Source organism: Syngnathus typhle, linkage group LG18 (genome assembly GCF_033458585.1).
Source record: "Syngnathus typhle isolate RoL2023-S1 ecotype Sweden linkage group LG18, RoL_Styp_1.0, whole genome shotgun sequence".
Taxonomy (NCBI): Eukaryota; Metazoa; Chordata; class Actinopteri; order Syngnathiformes; family Syngnathidae; genus Syngnathus; species Syngnathus typhle.
In genome coordinates, this window is record NC_083755.1 from 5,754,952 (window position 1) to 5,774,478 (window position 19,527).

General features: G+C 44.9%; 1 protein-coding gene and 1 long non-coding RNA gene across 7 annotated transcripts in view; one reads left to right on the forward strand and one right to left on the reverse strand.

The window, feature by feature from the left end:
* The window catches only part of raraa (retinoic acid receptor, alpha a), a 72,062-nt gene extending 59,387 nt beyond the window's left edge, over window positions 1-12,675 (reverse strand). For 2 of the 6 annotated variants that reach the window (XM_061265020.1, XM_061265014.1), the window contains exons 1-3: window positions 12,409-12,675; window positions 12,244-12,319; window positions 8,980-9,375 (exon numbers count right to left, since the gene is read on the reverse strand). The gene's annotated coding sequence lies outside the window, so the exon portion shown is untranslated. Of the gene's footprint in view, window positions 1-345; window positions 416-7,029; window positions 7,173-8,979; window positions 9,376-12,243; window positions 12,320-12,408 lie in introns of all 6 variants that reach the window. The other 4 variants (XM_061265016.1, XM_061265017.1, XM_061265015.1 and 1 more) reach the window with 4 other exon arrangements.
* On the forward strand, window positions 7,593-13,435 carry LOC133143213 (uncharacterized). Its single transcript, XR_009710380.1, has 3 exons — window positions 7,593-7,970; window positions 12,723-12,747; window positions 12,906-13,435. It is a non-coding gene; the product is annotated as an uncharacterized LOC133143213 (long non-coding RNA).
* Window positions 13,436-19,527: the final 6,092 nt, after the last annotated feature.

Consider the following 19,527-nt stretch of genomic DNA (forward strand, 5'->3'; position numbering starts at 1 on the left):
TTCATTCTGATCAAAAACAAATATGGAGAGGCGGGAGTGCCACGCGAGACAACGAGGTGGGCAGGCGAGGCAGACCGCCGTGACCTACAGCGCGCCGAGTGTGAATCACTGGAGGCATGTGGACCACATCAACCGCCGGGGCCACTTCCCAACCCACTTACAAGTCCCCATCTAAATCATGACTGGAGGGAAAGAAGGAGCGAGATGGGCTGGATGGAAGAGCCAATGCCAGTGTTTGAAACTAAAAGTATAACCTCACAATGCTGAAGATGGAGTTTGATACAGAAGGGGGGGGGGGGGGATCCAATTATGTGGAGTTGACAGGAGCGACAAATTCGAGCTTACCCCCAAAACGTCAATCTGGCCGTCTTTGGATGTGGAAATCTCCCCTCCAATCGATTGCGGCTTTTAAGCTCTGAGAGATGGAAAGAAAGAAAGGGGAAGATGTGAAGAGCTTTGTGTGCTCCTTTAGCCACGTGTTCCAGCTTTAGTGACTCTGTCGGTTTTTTTCCGATCGCTCGGACCTTCTCGCGCCTCTTATTGGGACTCCTGTTGTCGTCGCTGAAAATGTGGCCTGCTGGCGTCATGACCTCGTTTCCTTCCTTTACTTCCTGTTTGTGGATCTTAAGTGTGTGTCGACTATACTTGCTGGCGTGAAGCCATTTTGTGCAATGAGGTGGTCTCTGCACGATGATTGGAGTGGACAGCAATGGAGTCTTGGGGAATCACATCTTCATCCCTGATGATGGGTGAAAGCAACGTACTGCAGACATTCACCTTTAATGCACACATAAGTAGAAAATGGGGCCCCATCGCTGCTGGATCCCAGCCAGCTCGGTCCATCTGCTTTTCAAACGCGACACCATTTACCACATGTGAAGGTCTCAATTGCGGCAAGCGGAGAGCGGTATCTCATGATACTCAATGTCAGACCCATCACTGGCACCCGAGACTGTGATTTGTGTTCCTCAAGAGCTGCTGGTTAAAAGGGTTTCATCGTAGCCGCTTTCACACTCAAGTGAAATCAATCATCAGTTGCGGGACGTACTGTTAGTCATTGTGACAGCGCTAACCCGCCACTGCCAATCAGGAACCGGGAGAGCGCAGGTGTCAGGTCACGGCAGCCCATCAACATGGAAAGCCACAATTTCAATTTCACCCGCCCCCCGCTAACAATCTGGCTTCGGTAAAACCCTATCAGCAAACTATAAACACAATCTGAGCCTGCCTCTGGATCTCAGCAGTGGAAACCCCCTTTCGTCACATATGGATCACATGAGCTTTCTCGTCAGAGAAGATCCCAATGGAAGGATGCAAATTCACACACGCTCCATCCAGACTCGCCTTTGTCCTTTTAGTCGGCCGAACAGAACAATGAAGAGGGTCATGCCATCCTCCCCTGCGGGATGGAGCACATCCACACTGAGGAGAGGAAGAGGCAGATGTCACATGGTTGCCAAAAAAGAAGTCACCAACGTCCTTTTTGTGATCAAATGCAATGGCGGGGTCATAGAAACAAAATGAAAATCATTCATTATTAATCAATGAGCTCTTTCGATGCAGCAATGAATTATTTCTAACATCCTAAAAGAGCAACTTTATTTGTGGTGATGTGAATCATTCATTACTGCTGACTAATACTTATTTCATGACTATCTTTGTTGTCATTATTCATCAACCACAAAACGTAATGTCGTTAAACGTAAAGTGTTGACAATAGATTTAAAAAAGACGGCGGTCCTCCAAACTCACTTTCATATGCAAATGAGGCTTTGCAGGCTTGGTTGGAAATGATTTAGGGTGGCAACCAAGCTGGTCTAGTCGCGGGCGCTCGTATATCACTCCTGATCATTCATCAATTAGCATCTCGCGGCCACCTGTCAGACACATCCTAGCATAAAACATTCCAGTTGCTATACGACGGGCGAGAAAACACACCGATGGATTACGTAACCGACATCCCAATGACAAATACTTGGAGTTGTTATTGATTTTCAAAATGTGGAGCCTACGCAACCTCAAAAGTTGTCTAGTTTGTTGTGGAAAATTACACAGCACCAAGTATGTGAAAGGTAAGTGTTAAAAAAAAAAAAAAAGTTGTGTTTTGATGTTCCACCAGGCTTTATGATCTCAGCGCCCGGAGCCTCCCGAGACACTCCGTGATGGGAGCAAAGGCAAATAAAACATTTCTCAAAGACTTGCGGAATTTTAACTGCTGCCTTCCCAAGCTACACAGATCCCCATTTTTGGAGATTTGTATGCAAATTTGAACTTTCATGCAAAGCCCCTCGCTGGCACTAGACGATCCTAACACCGCGCCATAAAAGCCCTTCAAACTTTTTTTTTGGTATTATTTAGAAATACTAAATATGTAGTTGAGGAGATAAAGCAGTAATAGCAGTACATTCAGTGATATTAATTACAAATAGACAAGCGGACATTTGTGCCGCTAGCAATCAAAAGTGCCTTCACACCAACGTGTCACCTCCTGAGTCAAGTCTGTACGCTGAGAAACATCTGAAGGTCTGCCGTAACATTGCACCATGCCTTGAAACCGGATGGAAAATTCCACGGACTGGTCAACCACACCCCGGACTGGTCACCGGGCCTTCTCGGGGAACGTAAAAAATCCCGCTGTGATTCTCCAAATGGAATCACCTTTCGAATCAATGAATTTCCAGAGGCTACGTGGAAGATAAACAATCTCACACTTGGCTGCAGACAAGGAAAGTGCATAGCGGTGTCATCTGGACAAAATATTGCCCGAGCAAGATAAAGGCTATCCGCGGGGTGCTGTTTGAAGACAGCAGGAAGGAGGAGGGTGATGGGTGACCAGGAAAAGGCTTGACCTTTGGGGCCAATAGGTGATTAGTAACATTTATCATACCTGCAAATCTGCTAAACGAGCAGCCGGACAGCTTCTCTCGGAAGGATTCCGCCACACGTCAAAGTAGAAAAGGAGCCCACCACTGGCAAGCCGTGTTTATGAGACGGACAAATATTGGAATCCCTTAAGTGGAAAAATATGTCTTGCTGGCTGGCACACGGCAGCGGCAGCGTTACATCATTGACGCCGTTTTGAGAGCACGGCCTGGGTTGGATCACGGGTTTCAATAGTGCCAAGCGAAAGCCGTGTATTTCATGCATGGTGAGCCAGGCTTCAAACTCGGGTTCATTGGAAATGAAAACAATAGTCGGAGGATGAAGAGACTTTGCTTTGTGGTTAAATAGGAGGCTTACGCCTAATGAAAGCCAGGCAAGGTATTCGCATCTGCACACAAGCGAGCCACAGAGACACGGTTCAGTCACATGGAGGAAACGACAAAGAGCCAATTGAGAGCAGGAACCAGTTTTGGCTCCACCCCCCCCCCACACCAGCAGCGCCCCTGACAGCCACCCGCTAAATTCATGGATTCTTGGGCTTGGTGCCAAACAGGAATGAGAAAATCCTCCCGACCTGGGGCACTAATAACAAACTCTTACGCAACGAGCATCCTTCAAATGATTTTGTAATTAAAACAAACACAGTGGAGCAATTAAACACTTGCGCTATCCTACTGGACATAAATTAAACAAATTGGAAGTGACAGTTCTATGTCATTTCCCACACTCCGACATACATATCCTAAAAAAAATAATAATAATAGGAACGGCTGAATGCAAGTCAAATCACCGTGGAGGAAAAAGGAGCCCCGCCTGGAAGCCAGTCAACATATTTCAAACATGTAAGGTGTAGAAACAACACACTCGGGGGCGCCCGCCTTCATTTAGATGAAAATACACCTCGACATGAGGAAATAAAAGCATTTTGAAGCCCCCTCTTGCTACCGAGCGGCCTCCCGTAATGTGCCCAGTCAATGGACTGTGGGTCTATTCAAGTGCAGACGGGCCTCAGCACAGCTATAAATAATGTCGGGCGGCTCGCGTGAAACCCTAATCACCATTGTGCTGTCAGCCAGCAGACAGGACCGCTTGTTTAATTTACTGCGACACATCTGTCTCAGTTCTGCCCAATTTAATTCGGCAATTTCAACGAGTAACTTTCGCGCCGATTGATCGATATCCGTTACTGCGGCGAATCAACAAAAGTGCAATCTTCATGCATCTTCGTCGGACGTACTAATGCGCAGGTGTCAAACTCAAGGCCCCCGGGGGCCAGATACGGCCCGCCACATCATTTTATGTGGCCCGGGTAGACAAATTCGTGTGTCGTTTCTAGAATTGCAAATTGTCTTCACTTTTAATAATATCCGTTTTTTTTTTATATTTGACTCGTCTGATTTGAAAACGAGTTATTTGTCAGCCTGTTTTGTCGCTTTGACTGTATATAATATGAGGTGCTCGTACATTTATTTGGGTTGACAGTCATAATGGCCCCCCGAAAGAAGCTATGACGACAATGCGGCCCGGATAAAAAAATGAGTTTGACACCCCTGTACTAATGGTTTTGTAGCAAAGCAGTTGTCATGCGGCGAGAAGCGAAAACAACAAAAAGGCGAGACTGACGCCATCAACGCTCGATCACCACACCTCATTATTGGTCATATTACCCGCACTTCATTACATTACGATTCCATTAGCGTGGCTGCATTTGCGTACCGCAATCACCTTTTTATGGACGCCACGATAAAAAATGATTACCACAATACAAAGATGAAATTGTGTCGGGATGCCCAATAAATGTATGGCCGGAGTATTTGAAGGCAAGTAGCTCCACAGGTAACAAGTTGCACACCAGCAATCACTTCACTCAATCGTACGAGGCGGTAATTCAGGCTCGGCAGCTGGGAGCGGAGAAATCCAGCCATCCAAAAGGCTCTTCAGTGCACCATGACAGTGATAAGGCCTGATGGCTCATCACCCAGTCTGGCTGCACCATGACGACAGCCCGCACAGACAAAATAAGTGGCTCACTAGCTTTATAGTCGTGACGCTCACGAGCCGAGGCAGCGGTGCAGTACGGGTGGGAGGAGGAAAAGGGGGGGGGGACACTGCCGCCGAGGACATGCTAGCTGCCGCGGCTAGCAAGGACTCATCATCGTCCTGGACCCATTATCGCCCCCCGCCGCCGTGCTCGCTCGGTGCTGATGAATGCAAGCGCGCAACTTGAGCTAATGTGCAAGCAGCTGCGACTGCACCAGCTGGCTAACACACAGTCAACGCACGGGAGGCACAATGGAGAGGATTTGTTCCAGGGTCGGAATGCTTTGCACTGCGTCGTGATTGGAAACTGTGCACGTGTGTCATGTTTTTGCAAGGTCTTCCAGAGGCTTTACGAAGATGAAGGATAATGCAATCCAGACAATAACTGACGCCATCCGGTGCAAAAATATCTTGTCTTTTTGCAATTCCTCTTTAATACGTGGCCTCAAATTCCATTGTATATTAAAAATTCATAGCCCTGTTGGCTTTCTGATAACACAACATCATAACACCAATAGAGCTCTTTCACTTCCAGTCATCAAGCTAGGCTAGCCTTTTGCGTATAGAAAAAAAAAACACATATTCTTTATCCTCCGCGAAGAACGACTATTACTACAAAGCTGCTGCATTGTACTGCCCCCTGGTGGCCATGACAAAACAGCAGGGATGAATGTTTCAAGTTACGAGTGTGGCGGCAGTACAGAATTTGTATCTTAAGGCCACCGCTTTCATGAGTGGATCCGTTCTACCGACAGAAAAGCAATACAACAACTCAAGGCAACTAAATGTGTCAATGATTTCAAGGTCGAGCAAAGCAATTTATGCCGTGGAACGCAGTCCCAATCGATAAAAGGATAATGTGTTATATGGGTCTTTATCTCAACCTCATTAGGGGGGGGGGGGGGAACCTGGCCTGATTCTTGAGGCAAATTAACATAGTTGAAGAACCTAAAATATCGCCAGCGACGATCCATTCTGGGACACTTTGTCACGAGACATGCAATGGAGAGATTAGCCACGGAAACGCAGACTCTTGCCGTGTATTGATGAGCTTCGACTCTCAGTAAATGGACACGTTTTATCTCTTAAGGCTTCACGGGAATTATCTTCTAATTTGTGCATATGAGCCGCCTCCATCTATAGAAACGATTTGATGAAGTCATTTCGAAGCAGAAAGGAGATAAATGTAATTTCCACAGATACAATATAATTTATAGTATGCAAATTTGGGCATCAATCTCAATATATATGTTGTTAAAGGTTATCTTCCTAAAAATAACCTTGATCGACCGTAAAAATCGATTAAAATTAATCAGACATTCCTTGGAAAGACACAAGGTTCTTTCAGCGTGTGCTTGGATAACCCCGCCGGCCTCGGACCGCTTTGCAAGGGACCCTCTCCGGGCTTGAGGTGAATATCAAGCACGAGGTGTCCTGCCGCTTTAAGGCCGGGATGAAACGGTTATTCTACCAGCCTGACCTAATTGCGCTCTCGCTCCGCTGACGCGAACACTGCGAGCGGTGCACTCTGACACGTAAAGATTATTTAATACCATCAAAGCCATCAAAAGAGGAATGGAAGGAGAGTTAACCCTGGCGTGCCTGAAAAATAATCAGAAAAAAAAACAAAACACATCAGTATGCACAAGTGGGCCTGCCTAAGTGCCGCCGGCCAACATGAGTGGAGCTTTCACATCTCGACATCACAGACTCTTCTCCTCTTCCCCAAAAAAAAAAAAATAAATCCCACTCGGCTGCAGCTACATTCTCTTGGTATCAGCTCCCGCCCTTCTTCCCTCTCACTTTTCCCACACTCACCCCAGTCCCTGAGGCACTGACGACGTCATTGGACACCACAGCCAAACCACTGTAATATAGCAATTTATTTTAACTTACTCGGGCAAAGTCGGCCTTGTTTCGTTTCGTCTGCCTTATTAGCGTCGAATACTTTTAGTTACTCCGATTTGAACTTTTGCAAGCGATGCTTTGAGTGAAAACAAAGAGGAACCAAAATAGTACATTTTGACAACGTGGGGGCAGGACTGGGTGGAGGTGTTTACCATTAAACAAGCTCTAGGTGACATCTCTGTAGGGAGCACGTCTCACCTGTCAGTGCTTGGTGTGTTTGTGCTGCATGGCCACAGCTTTGGGTTTGTCAAAAAAAAAGAAAAGAAAAGCAGGCAAGCGGCTTGCCGTGGCGAGGAGACGCGTCCAGCGCTGCAGGCCAAATTAAACCAAAGCACCTGTCACTAGGAGAGACAAAAAGCAGAAAAGAATGAGACAGGGGGGCTTTTCCACCTCCATCCAAACTTTACCACTAGTTCAGTGCTTCTCAAATAGTGGGGCGCGCCCCCCTTGGGGGGCGCGGTGCTATTCCTGGGGGGGCGCGTGTGACCCTGGGGAACAGGCTTTTTTTTTGGCAGTACTAGAATAAAGTGTAATTGCGCGTTTACTACAGCAGGGGGCAGTGGCGCTCTCATTGTTACTTCTGTCACGTTTGCGACAGTGCAACATTTTACGACTTACAAGACAAGTTAGGATAGTCACGTTGGGGAGGGGGGGCGCGAATAGTTTTCTTCTTGCTAGGGGGGGGCGTAACAGAAAATAATTGAGAAGCACTGCACTAGTTCAACGAACGCTTCCTGTTTTCGCGACTTTAAGCTGCACGACAATGTGACAAAATGTCATCGGGGAGATTTGTGCCAAGCGAGATGAGGATACAAGATATGGAAACAAAAAAAGTGACAGTACTGACATGCAGTGTCCAGTAGTGGAGAAAAATATGGCAGGCCAGTAGGAAGACATGAGTGGGCACTTCCAGTTTGACACAGACGCCACCCTGATGACACATTTAGTCCAACGTGATAACCAAGGCGACCAACGACACCCCGTTGATGCGTGTCAAAGAGGCCCAGATGTATGAAGTCGATTTACTCCCAACTCAAAGGGCAATATCGTGAAATATTCGTGTGGAAAAATACATTTCCGTGATAATCGAACGGCATAACGTGCAACTACGAGCGACACCCACCAGGAAAAATGACAAGGTAGGAAAACCCTCAAAGACACTAAACTTCCCAAAAGATGACAAGCTGTCAACCGCATCGTGTCTGAATGTCACCGGCTGTCAAAGGAAACAGGAAGTGGGCCGAGGTGTCATTTGATGTGTCGCAGGAACGTTACAATTCAATAAATCAAACGTCGTACAGTGTGTGAGGTGAGGCGTGTAAACACAGCACAAGTGCTTGTTACACTTGTTTAATAAAATCTCCACAGACTATAATCTGTACTTTTTACGAGATGGAGTTTTACAAGATAACTCTGCCGGGTTACAAAACTCCAAACAGTGCTGACATGTTGGCAGGGTTTAATGCGAGGTGTTTACAAATGGCTCGGAATTGGGATTTTGAGCCAAGTCACTGATGCAAGAGTGCCTTTCGGGACTTGACTAACTTTCACCCAGTTCAAAATTGCATATTGTATAATTGAGTAGCTTGAAATAACATGCTATCTTAATGCGAACACAATGCAAGACACTACAGAATAGGGCGGCGCCATATTGGAAAAACCTGCAATATGGTCGTTGAATATCACAATATTGATATTATTGCCATATGTTATTACTGTTATTATTATGACATGCTGCAAAACAAGAAAGCTACAAATATTCTTAGCTTATTAATTGGAATTAAACTTGATAATATTCAACTACCAGATGAATACAATTGTATGTCCAGAATTTATTGACTTCAGGGACAGTGCATATAAAATATTCCCAACTATGGTGATCAATTTGTTTGTGCAGCCAAGATTACATTTCCAAGCCAAGCTTGCTGACAAACAATCTAATCGACGCCGCACAATATTGGACAATAAAAGTCCAATTTTCGCCGACTTTCACACAAAGCAAGCCGGTGCACGAATGTTTATTATTTTTAAATAAAACACACGTCAAATTAGCGAGTGTCAGTCTGGAGCGCCAGGTGATGGAGGTGGCCGGCGGGGTTGAGCCGCGCGTTATCAAGTGTTGACAAGCTGTCAGAGTTGGAGAACTACCTGGGACCTGTTGGCTCCTCCTCGATAGTCCTCCTCCTCCTGATCCCTTCCGGGGCTGTTCGGTGGAAGTTCGGTCACGCAGCTTTGCCTCCACCCCCGCTTGTCCTTCAAACTTTGCCGGCTGGGGCTCGATATTGTCCTCCCGAGCAGATCGGTTCGCTCCCCGTGCGTAATGAGAACCAGTCGGTGCGTAACGGTGCGTTTAGGGCCGGCGCACCGCGTTGGGAGAACAGACGAGTTTGGAGCGCAGCTCCTCTCGATGGCAACCATCGGCGACTCGCTTCGGTTCGGAAAGCCAACCCCGGCGTTGAGCCCGCCCCTTTCCTCTCATGAGGTCCAGTGGTGGAGAGTGGACGTCCTGCACTTCTTCGCTCCACTCCAGATGTGCACGGTGCTCTGCACGAATAATATTAATAATAAACCATCATATTAAACCTTTGCACATTATGCGCGTTTTTTTTTTCGCAATTTAAAGTGATAGAGCACTTATTTGGCTATTTTCCGCAGTAGAAAGTTCATATTTTTACTATAATTATTTTTTGCTAACGTGACGTCACAGAACAGCTCATACACGCTCATTTTCAGAAAAGCCTGAGATTTTGGTTGTTGTTTAATTTCATGCTTGATGGGAGGGTCGGCACTCCAGAGACCCAGCTATTTATACACAAAAGTCCATTTTTCCATAATATGTCCCCTTTGACATTCCCACAATCATATTAGGTTTTGAGTCAAAGGGTTGTTGTGTAGCTCGAAAATGTAAACACAAGTTAAATGCGTATTACTCTGCAGGCTATGTAAGCGAGCTGGAAAAAAAAAAGATTATATCACCCATCATCATAAAATGGAGAAAATAAGTCAGGGAGTGTTCCGAATGTCTAAAGTACGGGTGGGAAAACTTAACTCACTGTACATGCAATGTTTTAAATTATGGCAAATTGTCTTTTTTATGTTTGTATGCAAACAGTTGGGTCTCTGGAGAGGACGCCCACCCATCAAGAAGGAAATTAAACATCTGCCTCTGCCTTATGCAGACCACAAATATCAAATGCACCACACAAGTTATAAAATATCCAAATTAAAGCCTTTTGTTCACAAAACTTGGTCAATATCGACTCTGGCTGAAAATCAAACCCAAAGAAATGGGAACAAAAGCAGGGAGCCTGCGCTTCTAAAAACGAATAAATTCTCAGAGCAACTGCCAGAAATAGCCACAAATGCTTACAATATATATTTATTTTGCCATCAAATCATTATTTTCATGAATTTAGTAAGGTTTCTCATTTCTGGCTTCAACCTAAACAATCAGATTTTGTCGGTTATCATAAGTTCCCGATGCCATTCCACTTTTGAGCCCAAAAGCAGAGAAACGATCACTTTGGAACGGCAAGATGCCTGGCTAGCGTTATGGCTCTATTCAAATACGTAGGAAATGTTTTGCATTAAATTTTAAACAACCTGGTCCCTCCTCTGTTGCGTGACTGTGCCGCCGTGTCCTGCTGAGAGTGCCATTAAAGCTGAAAATATCCTCCACAGATTCTGCAGTGTGACTTTGACACAATGTGCCTTTGGCTTTTCTCCCATTCTGTGTTCTCATGACAAATACACTTCCACAGTTGTTCTTTTTGTGCGCACATTCATTCAAAAATTTGTTCAAAGATGGCATCTGGCTGACGTCAGTTGGGTTTAGTTTAGTCGTCAATGCTTCGTATAAATGAATAAATAAGATACGTTGTCATTCCTTGACACCCACGGCACTCACCGGACCAGGCCCCGCCTTTTAAAGCCGTACACACTCAAAGTCACAGGTACAATGTGAGAATGGCAAGGTCAAGTAGACGAAAAATGTCTCTTGTATCTAAAATGCACATTGTGCAAATTTTATTATCGTGTTGATATGGCTACAGAGAGCGTCTTGTTTCCTTTGCCGTCTTAAGAAGCTCTTATGAGTGGCACTAAACGATGTCAGTTGTCACACATCACCATGTATGTGAGGAATGCGGTGCTCGAGGGGGTGACAGGGCACGCACAGACACACACAAGTAATGTAACATCGATGCTAAAAGCACACACACTGGTAGAAGTGGTCGCTTTACTTTGACTTGCTAGCATTGAGTACCAACCTCGCTTGATCTCCTAAAGCGCCAGTCAAATGAAGGAGATGAGTTTCCTATAAACACATCATGTTCATCGGTTGAAGATATAACCGCAGATAGATCCGGGTTAGTTGAACTCAAGCGGAAATACGCAATTATATCTCTGTGGCTTCAACTAAAACATGCAGCAACGGTTAGATCTGAAAAAAAATGGCGGGGGCACCAACCACTTTGGTGGGGCACATACCACAAAAACTGCACAACTCTGATATGCTTCATAAAATCTGGTTTCAAAAGCATTCAATGCACATGAATTGAAATAATCATATATTAAAATATTATTATTTTGATTGGCTCTGAAACTGCAGTTCCATTCGATTTATTTTTAATAACCAAATTTGAATGATTCAAAACAAACCTTTCACTTTACAAGCTTCCTTACACGATCCGCTTTGCTCCCAACCGCGAAACGGCCTCGGCACGCATTTACTATCCGGTACGAAAGTGCAGAACTATTTTCAAAGCGTTGTAACACTAGCCGACCCGATCGATTCTTTCACACACACACACCCCACCCCAGCATGGAGCCGCATACCACATGTGACAGGGTGGCAAAGATGGAGAGGGGGCTTTCCCCTCTGTGCAGCCAACAAAAAGCTCACCAGCTCCCTTAATGTCAGTAAACAGCGGGGCATCCAATGCTAAAATCTCGGGTGGAATAATAGCAGGTGTCAATCTTCTCTGGAGTGAGTGCGGCTATAGTTGCGGCAAGCTTATGTAAAGATTTGTCGGATAACTTGAGGTTGAGGTCATGCCAAGGTTTGGTGGTCAATCACCATCCACTGAATTTTCATTCCTCACTGTCTGTTTAAAGCCGCATATTTATTTCAAACTCCAGACAGCCTACTATGCATCACACTGTAAACTCGCTTTTATTAGTTTGTCATTCAAACTATAATGGGGTGGGGGGGTGTCACTATTTTTTTGTGGTAAGACCCAAGGCCACAAAGTTAACTAAAAGCGTGAAGATATGGACAAGTTGCACTGAGTGCACTGAAAAGCTACTTGAATTTCATTTTGTTCCTTCTTATAGTATTGGAGTGCCAAGATTAAGAATAAAATGGGGTTGATGAGATTGCACGGAAATAGTTGGAAATGCCCCGAAAGTTACCTTTGAACTGTGTGAAGCTGGCCACAAAAAGATGTTTGCAAACATTTTACCACACACAAAGTATCCACCCAATCACCTGCAAGGGCAAAAAAAAAAAAAGCCATTATACGGTTTAATTTTCTCATTCTTTCCCTTCCCGGTAAAAAAAAAAAAGATTTTTCAAACCTCTGACAGCCGAGTCTTTCGCAGGATTTAGTCCATCTGAAAACATGTGGTAAGCCTTGTGGAATGTTTCAAATGATTCCCAGATGTGGCTCACAGACAGGTTTAACCCATTCTTTTCCGGTTCAACGGCAACGAGGAAGGAATCCGGGACGTCTTGGACGAAGAAAGTCTGTGCCGTATCAAAAATGTTTATCCCGTATTATCTCCAAGTTTGTTGAGCTGTTCTCAAACGCCGTAAACGAAGCTAAAAATGTCATCTTATGCTGGATTACTCAGGACAGAGTGTAAAGTCATTGCTTTTTTTTTTTTTCCAGATGACTCAGCAATTGCAGGGTTCCGGTAAAGTACTACAAATCAATTTTATAACGAACAAAGTGACACTTTCTCACTGTATTGCTTATTTTCCCCTCCACAATCTCTCATGTATGCCATTATTATGATCTGATGTTTTTTTATCTAATGCAAGACTATTTAAAGGCTTTCTTTTTTTTTTCAAGGTGCAGACTTTGAATTGCCGTGATGGATTATTACTGCTGTAGGAGCACCCCCAAAAGATGGCAATTTCAAGATCGGGAGGGCGATTAGAATCGTGCCAAGTGAGCTGCGAGATATGAGCAAGAAATTCGTGTGAACTCACCCCCCTCCACGCTGCCTCTCACCAACCCAGCCATCTATAAAGTAGTTGGCCTACATAGTCGTCAAGCAACATATTGGGGAGGCCGATTGTTAGCTAGTGAATTGGACTGTACTCAATCATCCATATTTGATTGACAAGTAAGGCGGAGCTTATCCCAGATGACACCGTTTCGGAAGAGGACCAAAGTGAAATCGATTAAAAATCGGTTAAAAAATATTAAGCCGATTTTTGCAGACTGTGTGATGCGGAACTAAGCTAGCTGCAGGAAAAAAAAAAGGAGAACATGGGAGCTGTCACTGGAGAAGCAGGATACTGTAGGCCATATGAGGCCACAGCAGGCTGGGAAAGCTTGTTACTGCTTTGAGCTTCCACATGTAAAAGCACCACAACTCCCCCCCCTCCCCTCCTTTTCTCCCTTTTAACCCCCCCCCCCCTCCCACAAGCCTCCCTGAGGAAAAGAACTGTGTTTTAAAAGAAGCGCAAACAGCTGCCAACTCATTTGCCGCTGCGTTCTCCCGTTTTTCTATTTTCTGAAGGAGAATCGAGATGTAATTCATGCAGAATGAGAATGTCTTCATATGGAGATGAACGAGGTTGATGCAAAAGACATCTTTTCATATTCGTCACAGATACAGATTTGGCACACGAAAATGCAAAAAGTAACCATTGGAGCGCAAACGCCGAAGCAACACACGTAGACAGATAAAATCGTAATATGTACAAGCTTGTATTGTTACGACATCTGGATTTAAACGTTTCTGCGCGCATTTTGTGTGTATCAGTGAACTTTATCAGCACAGGTGGGTGTTGTTTTCTTTTAAATCCTGTCAAGCCAGCATTTTCCCGAGGGCGTCGGTGTTTATGTACAATTGAAACCAAATGACTGAAAGTATTCTGGCTCCATACGCGTTGCCTTACGGTGTTCTTGGCAAAAATCCGTCCGCTTCCATATTAGCTTCTGCTAAATCTGGCAGAGATGAACACAACGCGGCAATGAAAAAGATCCCCCTCCCGGGCATCAATCCCAAACAACCATGTCATATGATAATGTCCTGCCATAAAACATGACTAGACGTCTTTCCCAAACAGCCCCCCTGGCACACAAAACGTTAAGTTACTGACTTTCCCATTTTGGATCACCGGGGTGCCAGATGCCAACATGTTCCCCTTCCCAGCATCTCATCCGAGGAAACCCAGTGAGTATGTCCCTTTAATTAGGCCGCCCGTGAAAATAATGGTGCATTAATGACATTTCTAGGGGGGCCAATGAGCTGGAACAACTGAGAAAAAACTAAATCACAAATCAATTCCAACAAATGTAATTAAGGTTTAATTAGCCCCAAGGGTGCCCGCGGGAAGCCGTGGATGAGCACAACGTGGAGGAAGAGCTAGAGGGGGAAGTCAAAAAGAAATTTCGGGAAAAGGGAAAGAAAGCAGCATCCGTGTGGGTCATGAATTGCTTGGTTTCTATTCCAGTAGTGTGGCGCTGGAGCAATAAAACAATATTGACCGGACAATGGTTGAAATCATAGCTTCCGTATGCTAAATGTGTGGCTGTTGGCACGTGCCTGGTCGGGGGGGATTTAAAAGCGCTGCGTTGGGACGTGCTAATTCTCCATAAAAAAAAAATAAAAAAAAGCAGCAGCGTGTTACGCTTAAAGCGCAACAACATTGTGGTGTTAAAAAAGAAAGGAAGGGGGTAGAGGGAAAGAAAGAACAAGAGTGGGAAAAAAAACATGCAAAAACCACAGGGAGGTTTGGAGAGGACTTGGTCCGCCTCTCGAGATGCCAGATCACACAAACTCACATTCCCACGCTAATGAATGAGCTCCATAAACTGCAATTAAAACCCCGGGCACTAATTAAGTGGAAATGGAAGCCTGTAATAAAAAAAAAAAAAAAAATCGAAAGACAAGCGAATGAGGTGCTAGCGCTTAAATTGGCTAAACGTTAGCTCATATCCCACGACAAGAGTGTAAGTTGACAGTTAATATGGTCATCAGGCATGAATGCTTGTGTCATGTGACTGCTAAAATATCAGCACTCTGGAAAAACCGCGTCTATTCCTTGCACAAGAGCCGCTATTCCTTCACACAGGATGGGTGGTTTCAGCACCTCTTCCTGCTTTAGGTTATTGCCAAGTATCGCCTGACATCGGGCGAGCTCGTCTTCCCTCTTAAAGGCTGATTATAACCCACGAGGCTTTATTATAAGCTCTATTTCTTCGTGCTACTTGCACGTGGAACTTACTCAAATGTCATCTGTAAAATTACAAATAGCTCCGTGAAGTCAATAAAAAAGATCAAGTATCCCTAGCTGAGTGAGTTTTTTTGGTTGAAATTGTGGAATCTGAGCAGGATTGAGTCGCTTTAATAGCAGTCCGACGTGGTGTCCCGGGTCACCTTTCTGCTACAGGTTGTTTAATTGATTATTGATTACTGTGTCCTATTGTGGCAGTAATTTAATGACCCAATGAAGATTGCTGATCATAATATGTCTGACACTAGCTTCGAAGAAAAGGCAGTCAGACTTGACAATAAAAATAACTGCATAAAAGGTTCTGTAAAATTGTTTTTAATGAAATTGTTTCTCAAAATCTAATGTATTATGATTTGGTGTACCACAAGGCTCTTTCCTAAGCCCTTTCCTATTCAAGCAAAAATACATTATGTTTTATTTCGCTGTTGTTTCTAAACTATTCTCACATTAGAGCACTACGAAATATTATATATTTTGACCCTAAAAACGGTATGCCACAAGGCTCTGTCCTCTACCCCCACTCATTCTTGCTAAGACATATTTTGTATTATATTTTTCATAGCTGCCTCAGGGAGAAATAGGTCTTTCTGATTAATAATGTAAGATGTGCATTAGGAGGCGGCTGTTACAACACACCGGGATCATCACGTCGACAACAAGACACAAGGCGAGGTGCGAAGGAGGCCGCCATGATCGTGCATCTGGAGTTGACCAGATGCATTCGGAGCTCAGTGACAGGCGTAGAGATTAAGGTCACACTGTCTCACTTGGATGAGCGCCACGCGTCACATGATGCTAATGGCTCGGCAGAGGCAAGGCGTAGGTAGGCTGGCAGATGTCCACGCGAGGCTCCATGTCTCCTCCGCAAGCCAGCTCTTCTCAAGCCAAACAGATGGATAATGATATACAGAACCTCAGCCAGAGCTTTGAAAAGTCCTAAAATATTCCAACCAGCCTTCCTTTATTATAGTACACACTGCATCACTTTTGTTTCCCCACTTAGCTGCAAAAACACTAGTGTGCGGACAAAAAGAGGAAACGGAGAGGGGATGTCAATTTAAAACAGCACGCGACAACGATAAAATACAAGCGACGCAATATAAATAGTAAACAGTGTGTCTAAACGGGGCATCATGACAAACATTGCTGCTTAAAGAATAATCCTAAATTGATTTTGGGATATATTTAAATAGACAAGACGTGCTCACTTGCGCTTCAGTGATCCTAAAAGCAGACAACATGAGAGGCGGCTAACACAGAGCAGGAGGACAGTGGAAGCGGCCGGTGGGCAGAACTGAACTGACTGCGCTTGTAGTAAGCAGCCTCCCGGGAATCACTGGAAACAAGATCATGAGTCCACGTTTCTCGACAGTGACTGTCCTAGTTTCAGGGATACAGTCTATCCATTTTCTCTCAGCCCCCCCCCCCCTCTCTCATTTTTTCCTGTTTTGTGTCATTGTTAGCAACTACATGAAGTTGGCTATCAAAGGTCACCGGATCACTAAATGACAATCCAAATTTTGATAACTTCTCTCTCTCGCTCTCTGTCTGCCTCTCACTTGTCCACAATTTTTGGCCACCAGAGTGGAAAGTTGGGCTGTCACATGATATTATGGGAGACAAAGGAATATTACGGTTGGCATGGAAAAAAAAAAATCCCATCTGTGTTTTTTTCAGGTCATTGATTCCAGTAGTTGTGAAACTCTTCTTTGATTTTTTCCATATTAATGCTCTATAATGCCCCTTAGTGGCCAAGTCGGCACGCCAGCATTGTATTACATTGACGTTCTATTTCCAAAGGCTTGTTTTCTTATTGAAACATTCCAATTTTTTTATTGTTTTTGGCAAGGAGGCTGGAAATGATTGCTGTAATGGCATCCATTTATTCCAATCTTTTTTTTTTTCAAAACAGTTTTGTCACAATTGTGCAACTTTTTTTTTCACTGTGGCTCAAATGCTCCTGCAAAGGGGATATGTTGAGCAAAAAAAAAAAGGAAAAGATAGAAAAATCCAACCAGTCCAGGCAGGCAGCATTAGCCTGCTTTTCTGTCAGTCTTTCCCTCCTTTTTAAGGATGTGAGAAAACCCAGCCAGAAGAGAGGGTTTAAAAATCCAAGCGTGGAAGGCGCCAGGAGAGTTTTTCGAAACAGCTTGTGTAAAAAGAAACACTCAACCTAAAAACTCCGCAGAGGTTACACGAGGACTGAAATATTCACAGCGTGTTCTAGTTTAGTTTAAAAAACTAAAAAGAGGGGAAGGGAGGACAACAGGTTTGTTCATTTGTTAATCCCCTAAAGCTCTCATCTGTTCATCCCACTCTCTCGCTCCACGAAGACCCCCAACCCACTTTAGTATGATAAGATTTCCCCGGAGATGCTTAAGTATTCAAGGTCACCTCTTGACAAAGTATAACAAAGCATTTTGCAATATTTGACGCATTTTGCGGCCATTTTGATATGTGGGATAAATTGTTTCAAATAAGCTCTTATGCAATTGTGATATGATATAAAACTCTTATTCGGACACACGTTAGCCACTGACAGTGACGTACGATTTGCGGCCGTCAGCCAAGCGAACATCGATCAGCGCCGGCAGTCGGCAACGCACCAGCCAATCAATCACGTCTATTGATCGAGCCCTCGTTGGAGGAAAATATGTGTATAGTCCAAAATGGCCGCTGTCTGCTGGTATAAACAGGATATAATTTGAGTGTCAGGTTTAAAATGACAAGAAATGAGTTGCTGAGAGACCCAAATAATCGGCAAGAGGGATTTCAAGCACGTGTGAACACGTCAAGGCCTTACTCAAGGTCTCCATACATGCCCTTGCGTGATGTATGCAGGTTATTATCCGGGACAAGGACGCTCCGTTTCCCCATTAACGCAAATATCACATGACCTACAAGTGAGGCCCAACGCAGTGAGAAGAACCAAAATTGAATATGAGCCCATCGTTCATCTTCAAAGTTCCAATATCAACACAAAACACCAGGATGGGACCTTAACCGATCCAAATCATATCTTATGAGCTGCTCCGCTCAGATTCGAGCAAACTCGGTATTGCGACGTGATGAATGACAAATAAAATGTTATTGGAACAGCGGTGGAAAAAAAGATTATGCGATTTGGGCTAGAGACTGCAAATTGCGATTATCTTGCCTCATGCCCCAAAACAAATTAGAGCTGATACTTCTCTTGGCGCCTCCGGAGTGTGCAATGAGAAAGACAGAGTGGGAGAAAAGATCGAAAGACGAGGAAGAAAACACAAATGATGGCTCGCTAGCGGGGGTGAAGTGCACTCCGGCTCATCTTATGTATCCGGTGGGGGGGGGGGCAAGGAGCAATCAAGCACGGGGCCTTAAAAAAATGCAGCAGGGGAAAATTAGAAGACCTTCCCCTTTTTGAAAAGGCCAGAGGAGAAAAGCCCGTCTTTTATGGGTCGTGAACAATATCTTTCTGAGAACTGCAAGACAAGGCGCTTTGGCGTACTCCCCCCCTCCCTTCCCGGGCATCCTCACACATATGTTGCAGCACATAGGTGTACACACACAAAAAGGCACGTTACACATGAAAGGATGTGGGCTGGCTGTGAGAGTCTGTGTCTTTTTATCAGGTGAGGGCCAAGCAGGGAGGGGGCGGTGTAAGATTTATCTGCTGCTGTCGGAAAACTTTGACCCCAAAGTTGTAAATCTGTCAAAGGAGTCTAGCCAGCTCAACAGGAAACACGGAGAGGAAAGGGGGAGGGTGTGGAGAGGGAGGGCACTGGGGGGCAAAAGGCACACCCACGGGCTCAAGCGTTTCAAAAGGGCCACCCTTCAGAGTGTCCCTCCCGCCATGTTTACAATCCTGAAAGTGATCTCACACAGCTGGCAAAAAAACACCCCGTTGCCTCCAGGCACCCCCCCTCGCCCACCTTCGGATTCAGCACAGATTCATTTCCATTGAGTCAAGTACAGGACAGAGAACGAGGATAGTAAACAGCTCGACTGCGATCACACCCACAACGGCGCAAACGCCCCTTTCTGTCGACAAAAATACCAAAAGATGCATGTTTAGTAACAAGATAATTTCACCGTCAAGGCGTTGAATAGAAACACCCCACTCGGCCCCTCCCACTGTGGAAATCCAAAAGTACAGTTCCAAACAATTGCACGGGGGAGCTCATTTTACTTGGGCGGAGTTGCGGCACGGGTGGCGTGTTATGACCCGGCATCTTCCTGTGCCA